The sequence below is a fragment of the Mastigoproctus giganteus genome, chromosome 6 (assembly GCF_048544385.1).
Source record: "Mastigoproctus giganteus isolate SK-2022 chromosome 6, ASM4854438v1, whole genome shotgun sequence".
In the NCBI taxonomy this organism is placed as follows: domain Eukaryota; kingdom Metazoa; phylum Arthropoda; class Arachnida; order Uropygi; family Thelyphonidae; genus Mastigoproctus; species Mastigoproctus giganteus.
This window is the reverse complement of record NC_143580.1, coordinates 150,732,457-150,754,139: the sequence shown is the minus strand read 5'-3', so window position 1 is coordinate 150,754,139 and position 21,683 is coordinate 150,732,457. Positions and strand designations below refer to the sequence as shown.

The following is a 21,683-nucleotide window of genomic DNA, read 5'->3' as shown; positions in this document are numbered from 1 at the left end:
GATAAAAATTTAAAATTTAAATTAGACAGTGCAATATAATAAAATTGTTTTTTAGTAACAATCCTAAGGCATTAAATCGCCAGAAAGGCATGGGTCTACATCCCATCCTAGAAACAACCGTTTTATTGATGGATGATCACTGGCGTAAAGCAGCACACGTCCGTGCTACAACAATGACGCATGATTAACGTGCCACATTTGCTTGTAATGTATTCAAATTTTATATTAACTTATCAGTTGATAAAGGGACACGCGTTCCGAAAGCTACTGGTTTTGTACTTTTATTTGTGCTTTATTTGTTAATAAATAACTGGGTATAACTGTATATATCTGTATTTGAAAATTGTTTTTTGTTGTTTGAATGTACAATATAATAACAGGAATAAGGAGTAACAAATATATTTTGTTACTCCTTATTCATACTCCAACTCCTGTAAAAACTTCTTACTCCTTTACTCCCTACTCCTACTTCCCAGCCCTGGTTTTGTTATGCCTGGGAGTTCTTAAATTGCACCCAAAAAAACTTGAGCTGAAATAATGAAGGAATATCATGAATGGAAGAAAAGGAAATTAGAAATTCAAACTATTCCGAATCATAATGAAATTCAACCACAGTGTTCTACTATGCCCGATACTTATCAGGAATCTAAAACTCCAGCAGAATGAATGAAGGAATATCGTGCATGAAAAAAAGCGAAATTAGAAATGGCTAATGAGATTCCTGATTACATCCCTATAGTGTCTACACGAGCTGACAGTGAGTTTGAAAAACTAGTGTACAAAAACCCATTTGCATTTAGTTGTAATGTTTGTGATCGTTTATGGTTTCAATTAGATTCGAAACCATTTCCAACAACTTCATATGAATTACTTCAAAATGAATTTCATTTACAAGAAGTAAGTACTTTCATGACATGTAATACATGTCATACTTCATTAAAAGAGGCACGGATACCAACTATGGCCACATCAAATGGATTTATATATCCAATATATCCTACTCATTTGCCTCCACTGGATGTTGTAACTGAGTATTTGATATCACACGATTACCCTTTATGCAGATTCGTCATTTACATTATGAACATGGACCATATTTTTTTTTTTTTTTTTTTTTTTTTATATGTGAACCCCAAACACGAGAGGTATTAGAACCTATAGTACTTAGTACCGTGCTTGGGTTGGAAGTTGAGAAGACGAAAGAAGATATTTGTTGACATTGGACTTGAACTTCTGTAGATTGTAGTTTTCAGGAAATACGCATGAAGGAAGGTTGTTCCAGAAAACGGCAGTTGAATGAATAAATGAGGAAGATGAAAAGTTGGTTCTGTGGGTTTGAAGTTGGACAGTAAATGGATGTTGGCTGGTGGTGGCACGTGTTCGGACTGTTTTGAAAGAGAGAGCGGGAATTATAGAAGCCAATTCAGAAGAACAGTGCCCATGGAAGTATCTGTAAAAGAGGCATGCAGCAGAAACAGTGCGTCTATGAGAAAGTGAGTGGAGAGACTCTGTTAGAGATGAGTCATTAATTAACCTAACTGCCCTCTTCTGAATGGAATCAAGAAGCCTGAGAGAGGTTTTGAGGGGCACCACCCCAGATGTGGGAACAATATTCCATGGCAGGGCGGATTTGCGATTTATACAGAGTGAGCAGCTGTTTGGAAGAAAAGTAACGCCGAGAGCGAAAGAGAAAACCAAGTTTTTTTAGATGCAGAGGAAGCAATATTTGTAATGTGCTTGTGCCAAGAGAGATTAGAAGTCAGGGTAATCCCCAAAAGAGATATATCATTTTGCCTAGAAATTGGAGTGTCACCAAAGATAAGCATAGGAGCAGAAGAATCCTTTTTGTGAGATATAAGACAAGACTGAGTTTTAGAAGGGTTGAAATCAACTAAGTTGTCTTTGCCCCACTGGAGAATTACCTGAAGATCGGCATTTAAGGAATTGGTAGCAGATTTTCGAGAAGTTGAAGCTGATTGAGCAGGACAAGATTTCTCAAAACAGAAAGTTGAATGCAATGTGCTATCATCGGCAAAACTATGGATAGGATTTCCAGTTAATAGAAGAAGGTCATTGATATACAAGAGGAAAAGAGTGGGGGAAAGAACTGAACCTTGGGGTAAACCAGCATTAGTGGAGAAGTTAGAAGACAGAGAGCCATTTACCATCACCCTCAGTGAGCGATCAGAGAGAAAACTGGATAACCAATTACTAAAAACAGTTGGCAAACCATAAGATGGAAGCTTGTTTAGAAGACCTTTATGCCAAACACGATCAAAAGCCTTTGAGATGTCAAGAGCAACTACTTGTGTTTCACCGAACCTTTCCATTGAAGTAGTCCATAAGTGGGTAACATAAGCCAGGATATCACCAGTGGATCGATACTGACGGAATCCATACTGGTGATCGTTGATCAGACGGAAGGTTTCTAGGTAGTTTAAGAGTTGGCGGTTAATTGATTACTCCATTACTTTAGAAAGAGTAGAAGTAATTGCAATGGGACGATAATTGGATGGGAGGGATTTGTCACCCTTTTTAGGAAATGGCTGGATATGAGCAAATTTCCAAGCAGAAGGAAAAACACCTTTGGAATAAGAAAGTGAAAAAAGGCGGCAAAGAATAGGAGTAAGTTCAGGAGCACAGATTTTGAGAACAAGTGGAGAAATACCATCAGGACCAGGAGCTTTCTTAGCATCAAGATTCATCAAAATCCTTCTGATATCTTTTTGACGAAAGACCACAGGAGGCATTGAATGGACCGTGTTGGGAATGGTGGGAGGTGTTTTACCAAGTTCATTAATACATGAGCTGGAAGAAAAATGGGATGCTAGCAGGTCAGCTTTATCCTTGGCTGAAGTGACAACAGAACCATCTGGTTTGGACAGAGGTGGAAGCAGAGATGGGCAAAAGTTGCGGCCAATAGCTTTGGCAAGAGACCAGAATGCTGCAACCTGCAAAGGAAAATTATAGAGTTACAAGAAGAATATCCCGATATGGATATAACTGATCTAACATGAGCATTAAGTGTAGATGTATTGAATTCTGTGGAGATGAGTTCACAAGAGGCAGCTTGGTATTTATTACGATACCCAATGTCCGTGTCTTCAAGAGCGATTGAATACGTGCCAATGGTATGGCCACATGAGGCTCAGAAATTATGTAAATTAAAAGCTGAATTGGATGAACAACAAGTTGATAGTGAGTCTTTGGATATATGGAAAGATAGTATTTTTGATAAATATGAAAAATGGGGTGAAACATTAAATGATAACTCTTGCATAATTTACTGCTCATCGAAAAGGGGATGGGTGAAAAGACAATTTACTAAAATAATTCAGTATCGGAATTATAAGTTGTCTTCAAGAACATATACGTGAAATGGTAACTTTACACAATTTTAGTTTCACAATGAGTGAAACTAAAGTTCCTGCAGTAAAGAAGTTTTTAACGGCTACAGCTGTGACATTATCAGTGACACTAAGTCTCAGAGTAGAGCGTTAGCAACTCATTATGTACCTGGTACATAATTACATAATTTTTTTTTTCCAAGTTCTCTTATGTTTCTTACAAATCCACAGAGTGAGCTACTGGAATTGACTCATATTTATTTCCATTGTGGAGCATGACAACTTTGAGACCTCTGTTTGATGAGTAAATAAAAATTCTCCACTGTGTAGGATTTTAACTAATTCCTAAATATTTCAATATCAATAAGTCATTTATATTACTGCGAAAAACCAGAGGAATAGGACTCACAAAAGTAGAGGACTAGTTCTCTCTTTGTGTCTATACCATGAGAAAAATGTCCCATGTGCCAATGGTATGGCCACATGAGGCTCAGAAATTATAACTATGCTAGAAAATTTTTTTACTTAAGTCTAGAACCAAGGAGGTGTGCAGATTCCTTTAGTAAATTTAAATCTCGTACCAGATTATTGAGTTCATGCTGTGATACAGTTGAAGGCCGGACTCAATGTCACTAGGCATGTAGACGTCAATTTCATCTTTAGAAGCTTCACTTTCAGCAATCTCTGCTGCTATATTCTCCAATATAATTGGAGGGCATGGAATCGGCAACTTTATTACTACTTACCAAATGGTGCAAGGAAGCCCGAGGCTTATGCTGCAAGTTACAGAGAGAGAGGGAGAGAGAGAGAGAGAGAGAAGAATAATGATATCCAGCTCAGGACCGTGGGTGTGCCAAGCCCATACTCACCAGATGTGAGCCCCTGAACTTATCTTCATGTGGAGCCTGGTTTAATGGCAGATGGACTATTAGAATACACAATGCCCTTCTTACTCGTTGCATTGTATCCCTCTACATTAACTAAACAAAAGCAACAGTCTTCACAGTGACTTGTAGGCTCCTGCCAAATCTTGGGAATTGCAAATGGCACAGCCTACTTTTTATACCATTTTTCCACAGTCTCAATGCTTCAACACACGTTTAGCAACTTTTTTAAAAAATTCTATAATGTCTTATCTTTGCTTGAGGACTACATAATTTCCACAAATATGACAAAATAAGTTTGGATTGTTCGAACATTTGTTTGGAGACATTTTACTCACTTTTCAACATAAGTTCGACACAATAACCTCAAAAATAAACAGAGCCCACCCTGATAAACACTGCTGCATGGCGATCTTAAGGTCAAGAAACAAATGACCAAAGGCACTGTTGCCAACTTGTGAAGTTGTGGTTTACAAATTCCCAGCACTTACTCCTAACTTAATATATCCAATAATAGAAATCATGACATCAACTTAAGTGATTTGTGAAAAAAACTATGCAATAGAGAAAAAAAAAAACAAGTAACATTTCTGAAATCAGAGTAAAAAATAGTTAGAAACAGCTATTATTTTACAAACATCAATAACTATGCAGAGTGGTGTTATTATCAGCAGTGATTCTTCATGCATTATTATTATTATTAGCCATATGGTGCAAGGAAAATCCTTACATGGATAGCAGGATGGCTTCAGAGCAGGAGGCAGAGGGTTGTGATAAAGGGCTATTCCTCAGATTGGGTTGATGTAAGAAGTGGGGGTTCCCCAAGGATCAGTATTAGGACCACTGTTGTTTTTAATTTTCATAAACGACATCTATGAAGGGATAGAGGGTGTGATGTCTAAATTTGCAGATGATGTTAAAATTGGTAGAGTAGTTAATGATCACTGTCAAGCTGAGCTTCTTCAGAGAGACCTAGATAGACTTCAGGAATGGTCAGAAAAATGGCAGCTATGCTTTAATCCAACAAAGTGTAAGGTATTACACCTGAGAAACAGTAATCCCAAAATAGCTTATTCACTTGGTGGAGTTCAACTAAACCCAGTACTGGAGGAAAGGGACTTGGGTGTTACGATACGGTCAGACATGAAATTCTCTGAGCATTGTAAACAGGTTGCAAGGAAGGCTCATGGTGTCCTATCGATGATCTATCGAACTTTTGCAAGTAGGGACGTTATAATCCCATTATATAAGGCTTTTGTTAGACCACACTTGGAATACTGTGTTCAAGTATGGAGACTGCACCTAAAGAAAGACATCGAGCTTCTTGAAAGAGTGCAAAGACGAGTAACTCGCCTGGTGAGATTGGCAAAAGGGTGTCCTTATGAAGAAAGACTTCGAATATGTGGGTTACAGAGTTTGGAAACTAGACACCTTAGAGGAGATTTGATTGAGGTGTTTAAGGCTGTGAGAGGCATCAGTAAAATGAATGAGGACGGAATTTTCAAGGTGATAAATGATGCTAGAACAAGGGGACATAAATTCAAGTTACGGGGGGGGGAATGTTTAGATTGGACTGCAGGAAGTTTTATTTTAGCCAACAAGTTATAAATTACTGGAATAAGTTGCTTCCATGGGCGGTAGAGGCTGACAGTTTGGGGAAATTCAAAGGTCATCTGGATAGTACCTTCGGGTCAGGGAAGTGCATAGGATGATAGGTTTAATTTCCTTTTCTTTTACTAATTATTATTATTTATTTATTTTATTATTATTATTTTTTTATCATTGTTTTATTCAGTTTTTTTTTTTTTTTCCTTTTGGCCGGTGCAGCATAAGCCATAGGATTTCTTGCACCATGTGGCCATTACTAATACTAATACTAAGGAAGCCTTAGGCTTATTCTGCAACAGCCAAAAAAAATTCCCAAGTTACCCTGAGAGAGAGAGAGAGAGAGAGAGAGAGAGAGAGAGAGAGAGAGAGAGAGAGAGAGAGAGAGAGAGAGAGAGAGAGAGGAATCACCAAGAAAGAGAAGAATGATGATATCCAGCTCAGGACCCTGGGTTTGCCAAGCCCATACTCACCAGATGTGAGCCCCTGGGATTGATTACGAACCTGCAGGTAAAAGATCCCCCGGGTTACAGTCATCACAGTGTATTGATGTGGCATTTACTTAAAGATTTAACTACCATCAAGGGTAACGGGGAAGAGCCTTTGCTTTCGTTAAGGAGACTAGTGTTTTCAGACAGTTTTTAAATTCTGTACAGTGGGACCAACTAATGTTGTTAGCAATAACAATTGCTAAATGGGAAGCATTCAGGAAATTAGTATTAGGATTTGTAGAGGCATATGATGCAAGAAAGCAAGCTTATGCAGCATCAGGTGAAATCACTTCCATTTCACCCCTCCGTTCGTTCGAAATACCTGACCAGCTGAGCCTTAAATTTATTTATGCTATCAACTTCCACAACAAGGGATGGAAGTCTATTCCACCAACCAACTATCTGCTGGCTAAAGGCAAATTTCTGCACATCTATCCTACATCTGTCTTTCCTCAATTTGAATTTATGCCCTCTCAGGTGATTATTCTGAGCAAGAGGAAGAATCCCATCGGCATTGAACATGCTCAAACCATTCAAGGCTTTATACACCTCTATCAGATCACCTCTCCAGTGCCTAGTCTCGAGACACTGTAATTTGCAAAACTTAAGCCTTTCTTCGTAAGAGCACCCCTTTGCCCTTCTCTGTATTCGTTCCAGCAGCTCTACATCCTTGAAATTAAGCCTCCAGACCTGTATACAGTACTCAAGGTGTGGCCTGACCATTGCCTTATACAAGGGAATAATCACCTCCTTATCCCTGCTAGAAAAATTCCTGTATATCATTGACAAGACACCATGAGCTACTATTGCAGCCCGTCTGCACTGCTCAGAGAACTTCATATCTGCCTGCACAATTACCCCTGGTCCTTTTCATTCTCTACCACTGTCAGTGTAGTACCACAGAGTTGATACATTGCTCTGGGGTTGCTGTTTCCCATATGTAGTACTTTACATTTGTCAATGTTAAACTTCATTTGCCACCTCTCAGCCCATCAGCTCAACCTTTCCAGATCCTGTTGCAGCAGCATAGCATCAGTAGTGTCCTTAACAACCCTGCCAACATTTATATTGTCTGCAAACTTGGACATTAAGCTTGATATACCATCATCAATATCATTTATAAATACAGAAAACAATAATGGACCCAACACTGAACCCTGAGGGAATCCACTAATAACATTAGTCCACGATGAGCAGTGTCCATTGATTATCACTCTCTGTCTCCTCCCTCTCAACCATCCCTTTATCCATAGCAGCAATTTGCCTCCAATGCCACACTGCTCCAATTTGTGCAACAGTATCAAAAGCCTTTCTAAGATCCAAATATATAATATCAAAATTATTCCCTGCATCCAGTTCTTTTGTGACTGCATCATAGTATCCAATGAAATTGGTCAGGCAAGACTTTCCCTTAACAAAACCATGCTGTGTCCGAGCTATAACTGAAGCCTTGTCTAGATGATCCTGCAGTGCTTCTTTAACCAGTGCCTCTATTAATTTTCCTGGAACAGAAGTTACACTCACAGATCTATAATTACTTGTGTCAGCCTTTGATCCTCCTTTGTGAATTGGGGTCACATTTGCACTTCTCCAATCTATGGGTACCTCTCCTGAGTCCAAAGAAGCTCTCATAATTATGGCTAAGGGTTTGCTTACTTCCTTTGCTGCCTCCTTTAATATAACTGGATAGATCCCATCCACCCCAGGTGCCTTTTTTTATGTTTATCCTCAACAATTTCTCCAGGGATGGGATACACTTAAATATAAATGGTGCAAGAATATTTTATGATGCTTTCGAGGCAGTGTTAGGTGGTCAGAAACCTGCTAGCTTGGGTGGATTCACAGACTAATAGATTAACGATAACCACAGACAGAGGTGAAAATGATTCTTGCACTGCTTCTATTGGAATGAGCAGCAGCCTGGAAAGCGAGGTACTGGGGATTTTAAGGGCTGCTGGGAGTCATCATGGAACAAGTAAATACATAGGCTGTGTTAGGGTAACTAAAAGTAAGAACAGGTGGATGTACACTAATGCTAGGAGTATAGTAAATAAATTTGATGAATTTGAGGTGCTGGTGAAGCCATCAAAGGCTAATATTGTTGGAATATCAGAGACATGGTGTCACACAGAGAGGAGGAATGCAGAATTGGAATTTGGGGAGTACAATGTGTACAGAAAGGATAGACGGATAGAAGCGAAGGAAGGGTGATGCTGTTAGTTAAGAAACATATAAAATCTAAGGAAGTGCATCCTGCTGACATGGGTGGACAGTGCAGTGTTCAGTCAGTTTGGTGTGACATAAGCACTGGGAAAACAAAGTTCAGAGTAGGTGTGTGTTATAGGCTTAATGACTCGGATGAGTACAATGAACAACTGTACAGAGAAATAGAGTGGGCTAGTAAATCAGATCGTCTTATAATGGGCGATTTTAACTTCCCAGATATAGACTGGAACTTATGGGTTGGTCACTTGCACACTAGCAAAACTTTTGTGGATTTATTAGATGATTGCTTTCTACAGCATGTTTGAGAGGCAACCAGAAGGAGTAATACTCTTGATCTGATTATCTGCAGTGATTCTTCATGCATTAATAACCTGCAAATAAAGGAACCACTAGGTAGCAGTGGTCACAGTGTACTGATGTCGGATTTACTTAAAGATGTACCTATCAGCAGGGGTAAAGGGGGGTTTTTGCTTTCGTAAAGGTGACTACAGTGGTGTCAGAGATTTTTTAAATTCTAAATACAATGGGACCAACTGATGATGTTACCAACAGCAAATTCTAAATGAGAATCGTTCAAGGAATTAATCTTGGAAGCTACTAGGCTTTTAATACCAATTAAGAAATACTGTTCAAGGTTTAGGCCTAAATGGATGTCATACAACCTAGTGAGACTCGTAGCAGAGAAGAAAAATGCACGGGAAGCTATAAATTATCAGGGACACAGATGCCTATGGTAGATATAAGATTAGCCAAGCAAAACCAGATTACGAAAAATCTTTGGCAAAGGATGCAAAGAAAAACAGTAAATACTTCTCTACTTATGTAAACTCTAGAAGGAAGGGGATGAATCAGATTATTCCACTTGACATTGATACACCTGCTGAGGTAGCTGAAAAACGGAATCAGTATTTTGCATATACATTCACTTCTCTTTTAGTGAAGCGTTACTTATTTGAGGTGGTGCAACTCATTGTGAAGGAGATGCACAATATAAGATACAGATAAAATGATGCCCTTTTTACACTACTGTCATAGTTTTTTCGTTTAAGAGTTATCTATGGTTTATTTTCACCGATATTATATAGATAAATTATACTCTTGAACATATGATGCCTTGCTGCATTTATTTTGAGTTAAACAATATTTACATTTGCACATGAAGAGTTTTCAGGGTGATGAATGCTAGAAGTTTATCAAACTCTACCAGGGAGCAAAATGATTTTGTAATATCTAAAAGCAAAGTGGAGGAGAAATTTTTAAAATTGAACATAATAAAGGCTCCTGGGATGGATGGGATCTATTCAGTTATATTAAAGGAAGCAGCAAAGGAAGTTAGCAAATCCTTAGCCATAATTATGAAAGTTTCCTTAGACTCGGGGGAGGTCCCCATGGACTTGACATGTGCAAATGTATCCCCACTTCACAAATGGTGATCAAAGAGTGTTATGAGTAATTACAGACTTGTTAGGTTAACTTCTGTTCCAGGAAAATTAATGGAGGCACTGGTTAAGGAAGTAATGCACAATCATCTAGACAAGCCTGGATTATAGTTCAGACATAGCATGGATTTGTTAATGGGAAGTCTTGTCTGACTAATTTGATTGGATACTATGATGTGGTCACAAAGGAACTGGACGCAAAAAATAATTTTGATATCATATACTTGGATTTTAGGAAAGCTTTTGATACTGTGGAATATGAAAGACTTCTGTACAAATTGGAGCAGTATGGCATTAAGGGCAGTGGTTATCCCCTTGTTTAAAGCAATGGTCAGGCCACACCTTGAGTACTGCGTACAGGTCTGGAAGCCTCATTTTAGGAAGGATGTCCTTAACCACGTCCTTATCCCTGCTCGCAAAATTCCTGTATATCATTGACAAGACCCCATGACTCTGGCAACCTGTCTGCACTGCTCAGAAAACTTCATATCTGACTGCACAATTACCCCAGGTCTCTTTCATTCTCCAGTACATTGAGTGTAACTCCACATAGTTGGTACATTTCTCTAGGGTTACTGCTACCCATATGTAGTACTCGGATTTGTCAATGTTAAATTTCAGTTGCCGCTTCTCAGCCCCTCTACCCAACATTTCCAGATCCTTTTGCAGCAGCATACTGTCATTACTGTTATTAGCAACCCTGCCAACCTTTGTATCATCTGCAAACTTTGAAATTAAGCTTGATATACCTTCATCAATATGATTGATAAATATACAAAACAACAGTGGGCCCAACACCAAACTCTGAGACACCACTAATAACCTTAGTCCACGTAGAGCAGTACCCATTGATCACCACTCTGTTGTCTTCCACTCAACCATCCTTTTATCCTTTGTAGCAACTTGCCCTTAATGCCATATTTCTCCAATTTGTACAGTAGTCTTCCATGTGCAACAGTATCAAAAGCTTTCCTGAAATCCAAGTATATGATATGATATCAATGATGAATTGATTCAAGTGTTAATTTTTTTTATTCAATCATTATCAGTTATATTACTTTTAAGCTGTTACTATAATCTCATTTGAATTAAAAATCTGAAATTGTCAAAGGCATTAATCGTAACAGCAGCAATGCCAAAGAAGAAAATGTTTCAAATATTGAGTATATGTATAATATTATTAATGATGGGCTTAGATTGACATTTCCGAATGTCGAAACAATTCTGAAAATATTTCTCACAATGCCTGTGACAAACGCCAACAGTGAACAGTCATTTTCTCTTCTCAAACGAGTAAAAAACTATTTGAGGAATAATTTAATTCAAAATAAAATGAGTAATTTGTCATTGTTATTTATTGAATCTTAAACCAGTAAACAGCATTAATTACGATGATTTAATAGATATTTTTGCTAAGGCAAAGCCAAGGAAAAAATATTTATGCACATAAATTGTATGAACTCATAATTTAGCTATTGCATTGCTGTTTTATAATGCACCTGCTATTATTTACTGTTAACAAACAAGATGTGGATGTTTTTATAATTTTTTGTAACACAATTTTTGATATTATTTATATATACAAGTTTTTTTTTTTTTTTTTTTTGGACCGGTATCCCGAAAGGGGGGGGCTTAGTGCCTTGGACCCTGAGAAGTGTAAGTACGGTCCTGTCTGGATGTAAGCGTGCCATCAGATATGAAGTTTTCTGAGTAGTGCAGACAGTCTTCAGCAAGTGTAGCTCATGCTGTCTTGTCAATGATATACAGAAAATTTGCTAGCAGGGATAAGGAGGTGATTGTCCCCTTGTAAACGGCAATGGTCAGACCACACCTTGAATACAGTATACAGGTCTGGAAGCCTCATTTTAGGAAAGATGTAGAGCTGCTGGAATGAGTACAGAGAAGGGCAACGAGATTGGTGAGTGGAACAAAGGGTTGCTTTTACTAAGAAAGGCTTAACTTCTGCAAATTACAGCTTCTGGAGACTAGGCACCTGCGAGGTGATCTGATTGAGGTGTATAAGACCTTGAAATAGTTTGAGCAAGCTCAATCAATGTTGATGGGATTCTTCCTCTTGCTCAGATTACTCACCTGAGGGGACATAAATTCAAATTGAGGAAAGACAATTGTAGAATAGATGTGCGGAAATTTACTTTTTGGAGTGAATGGATGGGTGAAATGGGACTTTTTTTTTTTTTTTTTTGGCTGATGCTATAATAGCTTGCTTTCTTGCATTATATGCCTCTACTAATGCTAATGTGATATTGTATACTATTCGGGTAGCACAGCTGTCAAATGCTGCTGCACTTGTATCAGAGGATCCAAAGACCCGATCGTCTTCCTCATACTAAACAGCTTGCACATGACTACTTGAACCATGCATGTTTGTCGTGTTGACTAGGTGGGCTAAATTAGGTGTCCTCTCTTACTCAAATTTTGTTTTCTTTTAGCAAATGCTCAACTGCTTAGTATTGTATTCTAAAGTGTTTTAATAGTATCTCATATTGTGGGTGCGATAGCTGGTATAAATAACGCTCTAGTAGAGAAGACTACTGTTATTTATTTTCAGAGGATACCACCACCCAGACGATTGTTTCGAAGCTAGTGGGCTTCAAAATCAGTGGGCGGGCAGGTACCCTGGTAGTGCAACAGGCCATCACAGTTGCGAAGTTATATCCACAATATGAGAGATGCCAAAGGGTGTTGGTAATAACGTATTTGAAAACGAAATGCACAAGGCATAATCCTTATGGGTTTTGGTAATTAACTATGTCCTCTCTTACTCAAATTTTGTTTTCTTTTAGCAAATGCTCAACTGCTTAGTATTGTATTCTAAAGTGTTTTAATAGTATCTCATATTGTGGGTGCGATAGCTGGTATAAATAACGCTCTAGTAGAGAAGACTACTGTTATTTATTTTCAGAGGATACCACCACCCAGACGATTGTTTCGAAGCTAGTGGGCTTCAAAATCAGTGGGCGGGCAGGTACCCTGGTAGTGCAACAGGCCATCACAGTTGCGAAGTTATATCCACAATATGAGAGATGCCAAAGGGTGTTGGTAATAACGTATTTGAAAACGAAATGCACAAGGCATAATCCTTATGGGTTTTGGTAATTAACTATATAATATCAGTGTAGATACACCATAGTTAACCCATAAATTTGAACTACGTTTGTAGTGTAAAAAGCATTGTTTTAATAGTATCTCATATTGTGGGTGCCTTCGAAACGATCGTCTGGGTGGTGGTATCCTCTGAAAATAAATAACAGTAGTCTTCTCTACTAGAGAAGTTTTATTTATTTGAAATAGTGCAATACCAGCTATCTCGTTGTGAAGGCACCCACAATATGTGATACTATTAAAACGATGCCTTTTACACTATATATGTACAGTAGTTCAAATTTATGGGTTAACTATGGCATATCTACTATATAACTATGGCATATTATATAGTTATTTACCTAATATATATCTGCTTTCCATTTTCCATCACATTGTTTGTGATGAATGGTTTTCTTTCCTTCTTCCAATTACCAAGTTGCTGTTCTAAGTTGTGCTAAATATTAATTCAACAACAGCAACCTTTGAACAGCCTACAAGGATTTCTGTTTTTTCTGGAGGTACAGGCATACCTCGAATAACGAATAGGATGCGTTCCACGAAATTACTTCGTTAAGCGAAACTTCGTTTTCAGAGGTAAAAATACTATGGCCAGAATAGGGATACGTTCCCACTTAAAGAAAATGAAAAGCTTTTTTTTCGAACAAAAAAAAGTTTTATTAAATAAACAGTCAACTTACATACAAAGTGAAACCACATTTTAAAATAAGAGTCTAAAGTTGATTGTTTATGCTCTTTTTCTCTTTCATTTAACAATTGCCTATATGGAGTTATTGCATTTAACACTGATCGCTTAACAATAAAACTTCTTCCTAAATCAGGATCATTTTCACTAAAAAAATTTAAAACGTTTTCAATGTCATTTAAGCACCTTTTTAAATCTTTGGTTGTTAACACTTTTTCGGCAGGAACTTCTTTAACTTCGTCTTCATTATCTTTGTCTTCGTTGCTAACAAGATTTTCTAAATCTTCCACTGAAAAACCATCATCTTCTGCATTCAATAAATTTCTAACATCCTCTTCATCGACATTTTCGAAACCTATTGATTGAGCCATCTGGATAACTTCATTGCTAATTTCTTGGATGTTATTTTCTTCTTCTAGTACAACTTCTGGACATATTTTGTGCTAAACTCCATTTAAGCATTTCTTAGTGACTTCTTTCCAATAACTATCAATGTTTTCAATTGCGTTTTTAATGGGTGTAGTTTTTCCAAAAAAGTTTTAACTGTCATTTCCTCTTTATCCTCTAGTACAGTTAAATTGCTTAATGTTCGACGCAGATAATAAGCTTTAAATGATGCTATTACTCCCTGATCCAATGGCTGAATCAGGGAAGTTGTGTTTGCTGGAAGAAACACAACTTTGACAGGAATGCATGTGTCCAACGTGTGAAGATCAGTAGGATGTCCCGGAGCATTGTCTAACAACAAAAGAGCTTTTTCTTCAAAGTTGTTTTTTTGACAATACCGTTTTACTTCAGGACAAAAGTGGTTAACAAACCAATCAGTAAATAACTCTTGGTAACCCAAGCTTTTCTATTTGCTTTCCATATTACAGGTAAATTCATTTTTATGTTACCTTTTAACGCCCTCGGATTTTCTGAATGGTAAACTAATAACAATTTTAATTTATAATCGCCAGAGGCATTTGATCCAAAGAGTAACGTTAAACGGTCTTTGGCTGCTTTGAACAAAGCAGCTGATTTTTCTTCAATAGAAATAAAGCTTTTTGTTGGTAGCCGTTTCCAGAACAAACCGTTTTCGTCAACACTGAACACCGAATTTGGTGGAAAATTTTCACGTTCAGTTATTTCCTTTAGTTTTTCTGGAAACTTATTTGCAGTTTCTCCTGTTAATTTTACACTATGAATCCTGGCCCGTTTTTTAAATTTCTCGAACCAACCACGAGAAGCCCCAAAGGTTTCCGTAATTTCTTCAGTTTGTTTGGATTTCAGGTGATTAAACTGGAATATTTTTTTTAATGTTAAATGGGGCTTGAAATTGCGGACTTCGTTATATCGAAGCTTCGTTATCAGAGGTAACGTTAACCGAGGTATGCCTGTACTTATCCTCTGAGCACTAACATTCATCCCTTGTTTAAATTAGGAAAGACATTTGTTGTGCCTGCATATGTTGATATAGTGAATACTGCTAAATTGTTTTTTATTACTCCAGAGTGGTTATTTAACATTATTATAGGGGGTTATCATGTTTAATGGTATAATATAAGTGTTGAAGAGGGAACAACTCCAAATCTGTTGTTGTGTGCTGCCATAGTGGTAACTTTTATGATAATGGATCACAAATGACCAGTGAGGATTTTTGAGATCCATAATTTATTAGTTAGATAAAATTTTTTTTTTAACCACTGGTAATAATATAAATAGCAGTTTACAACATTTAAATATACATGAATAAAATACCATAATAAAATAAAATATAAATGCAAAAATAAAATAAAATACAATAATAAATGTGTACACATTTACAGAAAACTCAGGAATTTATAAGAGGAGTTGATTCAGGATAAGAAGCTTCTAAGATTGATAATATTTGCTAGTAAAGTAGCCAATGGGACTACAGTTGTTCACCCAAGGTAGGAACCTTTCACCACTTTTGAGAAAGTATTTCATTTAACTTATGGTTTTATTACAGTTATAATATCCAAAATCCAGCCATTTTTAAGATTTTTTTTTTTTTTTTTACCAAAAACTGATTCATTTCAGTTTGGTGCATAACTCATTCTCTGAATAGTACCGTTGAAGCACTTGCCAATTCTTTTCAATTTAGATGGATTTTTTTCTGATAATTAAGTATATCCTCTGGTTTTTAGTCCAGTTTGTGTTACTTTTCAAATATGCAGATATGTTCCTCCCCCCCCCTAATTACGACTTTAATAAATTTAATAATTGTGGTTAAAAGCTGATATTAGGTGGCTCTGTCATGTTCAGCCTGAGTAAAGGGACTACAAGTCAGCATAATTGTCTTGTATGATAATATAGTGGTTTTATCACCTTTTTGGAGAGATCTGAGTTTGTCCTTCCAGAGACCACAAAAATTCTTGAAGGTCTTTTATTTGAGGCCTGTAGTTAGTCAATCAGTCTCAAGTGAAAGTTTTCCTTTGAGTAAGTTGGGACTTTTCAGGCTGCACAAACATGCACATTCTGCTCGTACACATTCACACACTTGTAGAGACATAATACACACAGTGCAATATGGCCTTAGATGCTGGTGTCTATATAAATAATAGCAACCTCTATTACCAGTATGTGTTTACAACATTAAGTGAAAAAATATATTTAGACTTCATATATCATATGTTTTGACAGGTTTATTTGTAAGTAGCATTAACACTAGAACTGCTGTGATGGTCAATTTGACAGTTTGTCTACTTTAAATGTTGCAGCTTTGCAGCCCTTTTAACTACAGAAGTGTGAGTCCATGACATTTCCCAACTTTCTGTTAACTTACATGAACAATTCCAAATAATTTTGCACACATTTTTCTTTTAAATTTTAGCTCTATACCTAAAACTGCCAAAGCATTCAGTTTGGCTATTTGTAAAATTTTGATAAAATTAGCTAATTTTTATACAGTTAATCATTTATTTACCTTGTTGACAAACATTTGTGATTTGAATCACCCTATGATTTGTGCAAGTACATGCCCAGGTGCATATGTCTGTGTATGCCACTTCAGTTAGAAGTGGCATATACAGTAGAAAGCCACATCTGTAGAAGTCACTATTATATATTGCTGCTGTGTGCCATTTTAGTTTAGTCTGGGTGAAAATTTATATATGGCATTAGCATTAGTAGGGCTTATGATGCAAGAAAGCAAGCGTATATAGCATCATCCAAAAAAAAAAAAAAAAAACACTCTTCCCATTTCACTCATCTATTCACTCCAAATGTTGTCTAGTTCTGCCTTGAACTTATTTAAGTTGCTGACCTCCACTACGACAGATGGAAGTTTGTAACAACTATCAACAACCTGGCTAAAGGCACATTTCTGCATATCTATTCCACAATTGTCTTTCCTCAGTTTGACTTTATGTCCCATCAGGTAAGTAATCGGAGCAAGAGGAAGAATCCCATTAGCATTGAACTTGCTCAGTCCACTCAATCAGTTAGATCACTTTGCAGGTGCCTAGTCTCCAGAAGCTACAATTTGCAGAAGTTAAGCCTTTCTTAGTAACATCAACCTTTCGTTCCACTCACCAGTCTCGTCTGTACTTGTTCCAGCAGCTCTACATCCTTCCTAAAATGAGGCCTCCCGACCTGTATACAGTACTCAAGGTGTGGCCTGACCATTGCCTTATACAAGGGGACAATCACCCCCTTATCCCTGCTAGCAAAATTCCTGTATATCATTGACAAGACACCACGAACTACTCTTCCAGCCTTTTAGCACTGTTCAGAAAACTTCATATCTGACTGCACAATTACCCTCAAGTTCCTTTTATAGTCCAATACCCTGATTGTAGAACCACCCAGTTGGTATATTACTCTGGGATTACTGCTACCCATATGTAATACTTTACATTTGTCAATGTTAAACCAGTTGCCACCTCTCAGCCCATCTGCTCAACTTTTCCAGATTCAGTTGCAGTAGCGTATTATCATTACTGTCATTAAAAACCCTGCCAACCTTTGTCTCGTTTGCAAAATTAGACATTAACCCTGATATATCTTCATCAATATCTTTAATAAATTCCTAAAAACAACAATGGGCCCAACACTGAACCCTGGGAGACTCCACTAATAACATCAGTCCATGAAGAGCAGTGTCCATTGATAACCACTCTGTCTTCCCCCACTCAACCATCCTTTTATCCATTGTAGCAACTTGACCTTAATACCATGCTGCTCCAATTTGTACAGTAGTCTTCCATGTTCCACGGTATCAAAAGCTTTCTTACAATCCAAGTTATATAATATCAAAATTATTCTTTGCATCCAATTCCTTTGTCGCTACATCATAGTATCCAATCAAATTTCTCAGACGAGACTTCACCTTAACAAACCGTGCTGTGTATGAACTATAACTGCAGTCTTGTCTAGATGATCCTGCATCGCTTCCTTAACCAGTGACTCCATTATTTTCCCTGAAACAGAATTCAAACTAACAGGTCTGTTATTACTCGTGTCACCCTTTTATCCCCCTTTTGTGAATTGGGGACTCATTTGCACATCTCCAGGCCATGGGGGCCTCCCCAGAGTCCAAGGAAGCTTTCATAATTATGGCTAAGTGTTTGCTTACTTCCTTTGCTGCCTCCTTTAATATAACTGGATAGATCCCATCCACCGCAGGCGCCTTATACAACTTCAATAGTTTCTCCTCCACTTTGCTCTCAGTTATTAAAAAATCACTTATCTCCCTGTTAGAGTTTGATAAACTTCTGGCATTCATCTCCTTGAACAACTCATATGTGAACATAGATGCAAAATACTCATTCAGTTTATCAGCTAACTGAGCATGATCATCAATAGTCAAACCATCTATGTTAAGTGGACCAATCTGATTCAACCTTTCCTTCTAGAGTTTGCTGTTTTTCTTTGCATTCTTTGCCAAAGATTTCTCTTAATCTGCCTTTTGCCTGCCTAACCTCCTTTGTGACTTGATTTCAGACTAGGTTATATCTGCCATAGGCTTCTGTGTTGCCTGATAATTTATATTCATCACATGCATTTTTCTTTTCTGCCGCAAGCCGTATTAATTAATCTGATATCTATTTAGGCCTAAACCTTTAACAATATTTCTTATTTGATATGAAAAGCTTTGTACCCTTCAAGATTAAGTCCCTGAAGGCCTCCCATTTAGAATTCACAGTTGGTAACATCGTCAGTTGATCCCACTGTATGGAATTTAAAAACTGTCTGAGACCACTGTAGTTACCTTTATGAAAGCAAAAACCCTTCCCCTGACTCCTGATGGTAGTTACATCTTTAAGTAAATCCCATATCAGTTCACTGTGATCATTATCACCTAGCGTTTGTTTTATCTGCAGATTCTTAACACATGAAGAATCACTTATCTTCTGATAATCCACAACAGTTGTGTGTGTGTGTGTGTGTGTGTGTGTGTGTGTGTGTGTGTGTGTGTGTGTGTGTGTGTGTGTGTGTGTGTGTGTGTGACAAACCCACAAGTTCCAGTCAATATCTGGGAAGTTAAAATCCTCCATTATAACAATCTTATTTACTGGCCCACTCTATTTCTCTGTACAATTGCTCATTATATTCATTAGGCCTATAACACACACCTACTCATTTTCCCTTTCCCAGTGCTTATGTCACACCACACTGACTCAACATTGCATTGCTCTCCAATGTCAATTGGATGCACTTCTTTAGATTTTGTGTTTCTTAACTAACAGCATAACCTCTCCTCCCTTCCTGTCCTGTCCATCCTCTCTGTACTTCCCAAATTCCAATTCTGCACTGCTTATATCCGTTTGGCACCACATGTTTGATATCTCAACAATATCCGCTTTTGATGTCTTCACCAGCACTTCAAATTCATCAAATTTATTTACGATACTCCTAGCATTGGTGTACATGCAAGTATACATATACCTATTCTTACTCTTGATTATCCTAACACAATTCATGTTATATTTTCTTGTTCCATGATGACTCCCAGCAGCCCTTGAAATCTCCAGCAACTTGCTCTCTAGGCTGCTGCTCATTCCAGTAGAAGCACTACAAGAATTACTTTCACCTCTGCCTGTGGCTAGTCCATGGAAAGGTATTTAACAATTTTTACAGTGCTCGTTTGATTGTTTTACTAAAATGTGGCAAACTTGTTGTGTTACCCAAAAGCAGATTCAAAAATGTCTAGAGGAGATAGAAAAGCTATCTGAAAATGAGTCTAGAGAGGAGGGTGGAGATGAATTTAGAGAAGGGGAAAGTGAAGTGTGGTCCTCATGAAAGAGGCAAGGAATCTAGGGCGAAGGTAAAGAAAGCCAACACGAGAACCATGGAAAATTTCGGGGAACTTTTACCGGACAAACTTGTTTCCCTACTGCAGTTTCTCCCTGTATTCTCAGTAAACAGATAGTGTGGGTTATTGCTAGTGGCAGTAGAAGTCGATAACAATGTATTGATTAATTTTTTCTCATTATTAAAAGTGGATTATTGGAGTTCATGAGTATAATGCCTTCATGGCTGAAATTTACTTACAGATACATCCTCCACACTGCTTCAGTCTTAGGGTGTTTATTCCCCTCTTCCTGCTGTTTTAAAATAGGAAAATGACTTCTACAGATGATGTGTGTTATCGGTAGTGGTAGTAGAAGTCATTTTCCTATTTTAAAACAGCTGGAAGTGGGGAATTAACACCCTAAGACTGAAGCAGTCTGGAGGATGTATCTGTAAGTAAATTTCAGCCACGAAGGCATTACTCTCATGGACTCCAGTAATCTTCTTTTAATAATGAGAAAAAACTAATCAACACATCATTATCGACTTCTACTGCCTCTACCAATGACACACACACACGCACACACACACCATCTGTTTACTGAGAATGCAGGGAGAAATTGCGGTAGTGGGGAAATGAGTTTTCCTGGTTAGTTTGCTGTGGTTCTCTTGTTTGGCTTTCTTTACCTTAGCCCAAATTTGTTTCAACTGTAAAGCTTGCTGTATAACTGGAGCAAACCTTAATATAGATGAGCAGCTAGTTCCAATTAAAGGTAGCTGCTGATTCACCCAGTATATGGCCAGGAAAACAGACAAATTTGGTATAAATTTTTGGTTGGCAGCTGATACAACTTCAAAATATCTACTGAGCAGCTGTCCTTATTTGGAGATAGACTATATGTGCCCAGCTAGTCAACCACTTTCTGAATGTCTTCTTAAAACTAATGCTACCATTTTTGAATCATGGTAGAAATGTAACCACTGATAACTTCTTTACCAGTTTTGAAATGGCAAAGAAATTAGTCCAAAAAATACTACTCTAGTGGAAACTGAATCGTGCTCGTAAAGAAGTTCCAACATCCATAAAAAAGAAAGCAGAATTATATTTCATGATTTTCAAACTTGATGAATACACTGATGAAATATTAGGCCAAGGCAAATAAAATGTCATAATTTTGAGTATGCTTCAGACAAGCATTGCAATAAGTAATGGTACAAAGAAGCCAGACACAGTTTTATATTTCAGCAAAAACAAAGTTGATGTTTTTGACCAAATGGCTAAAAAATATTCCAAAAAAGAAGGTAAATGGCTGATTCCTATCTTTTATAATATAGTAGATCTTTCAGTAATCATTGCTTGGATTATTTATAATGGGAGAGTTATGAAGAGAAGAGACTTTATATTGAATCAAGCCGAGGAATTTGGAAAAGAATATATAAATTCACAGAAAGCATCAGCTCAAACCAGTAACAATAGCGGCCATGTAAAACCTCTCAAAGGGCATCAGTGCCAAATTAGGCAATGCAAGGCAAACAGAGCTATAGAAATGCATAAAAACATATGTACAGTTATATGGAAAGTGTACAGGAACTTTTGAAAAAAAACTGTAATTTGTTTAAATTGTGCAAATTATTTTTTAAACTTC

The 21,683-nt window shown here is 37.4% G+C and overlaps 1 protein-coding gene across 1 annotated transcript in view; it reads left to right on the top strand.

Annotated features, from left to right (window-relative positions):
• Positions 1–15,607: 15,607 nt before the first annotated feature.
• Ccdc85 (coiled-coil domain-containing protein 85) overlaps positions 15,608–21,683 on the top strand; it is a 308,764-nt gene continuing 302,688 nt past the window's right edge. The window contains exon 1 of the mRNA XM_090376314.1: positions 15,608–15,713. The gene's annotated coding sequence lies outside the window, so the exon portion shown is untranslated. The remainder of the gene's footprint in view (positions 15,714–21,683) is intronic.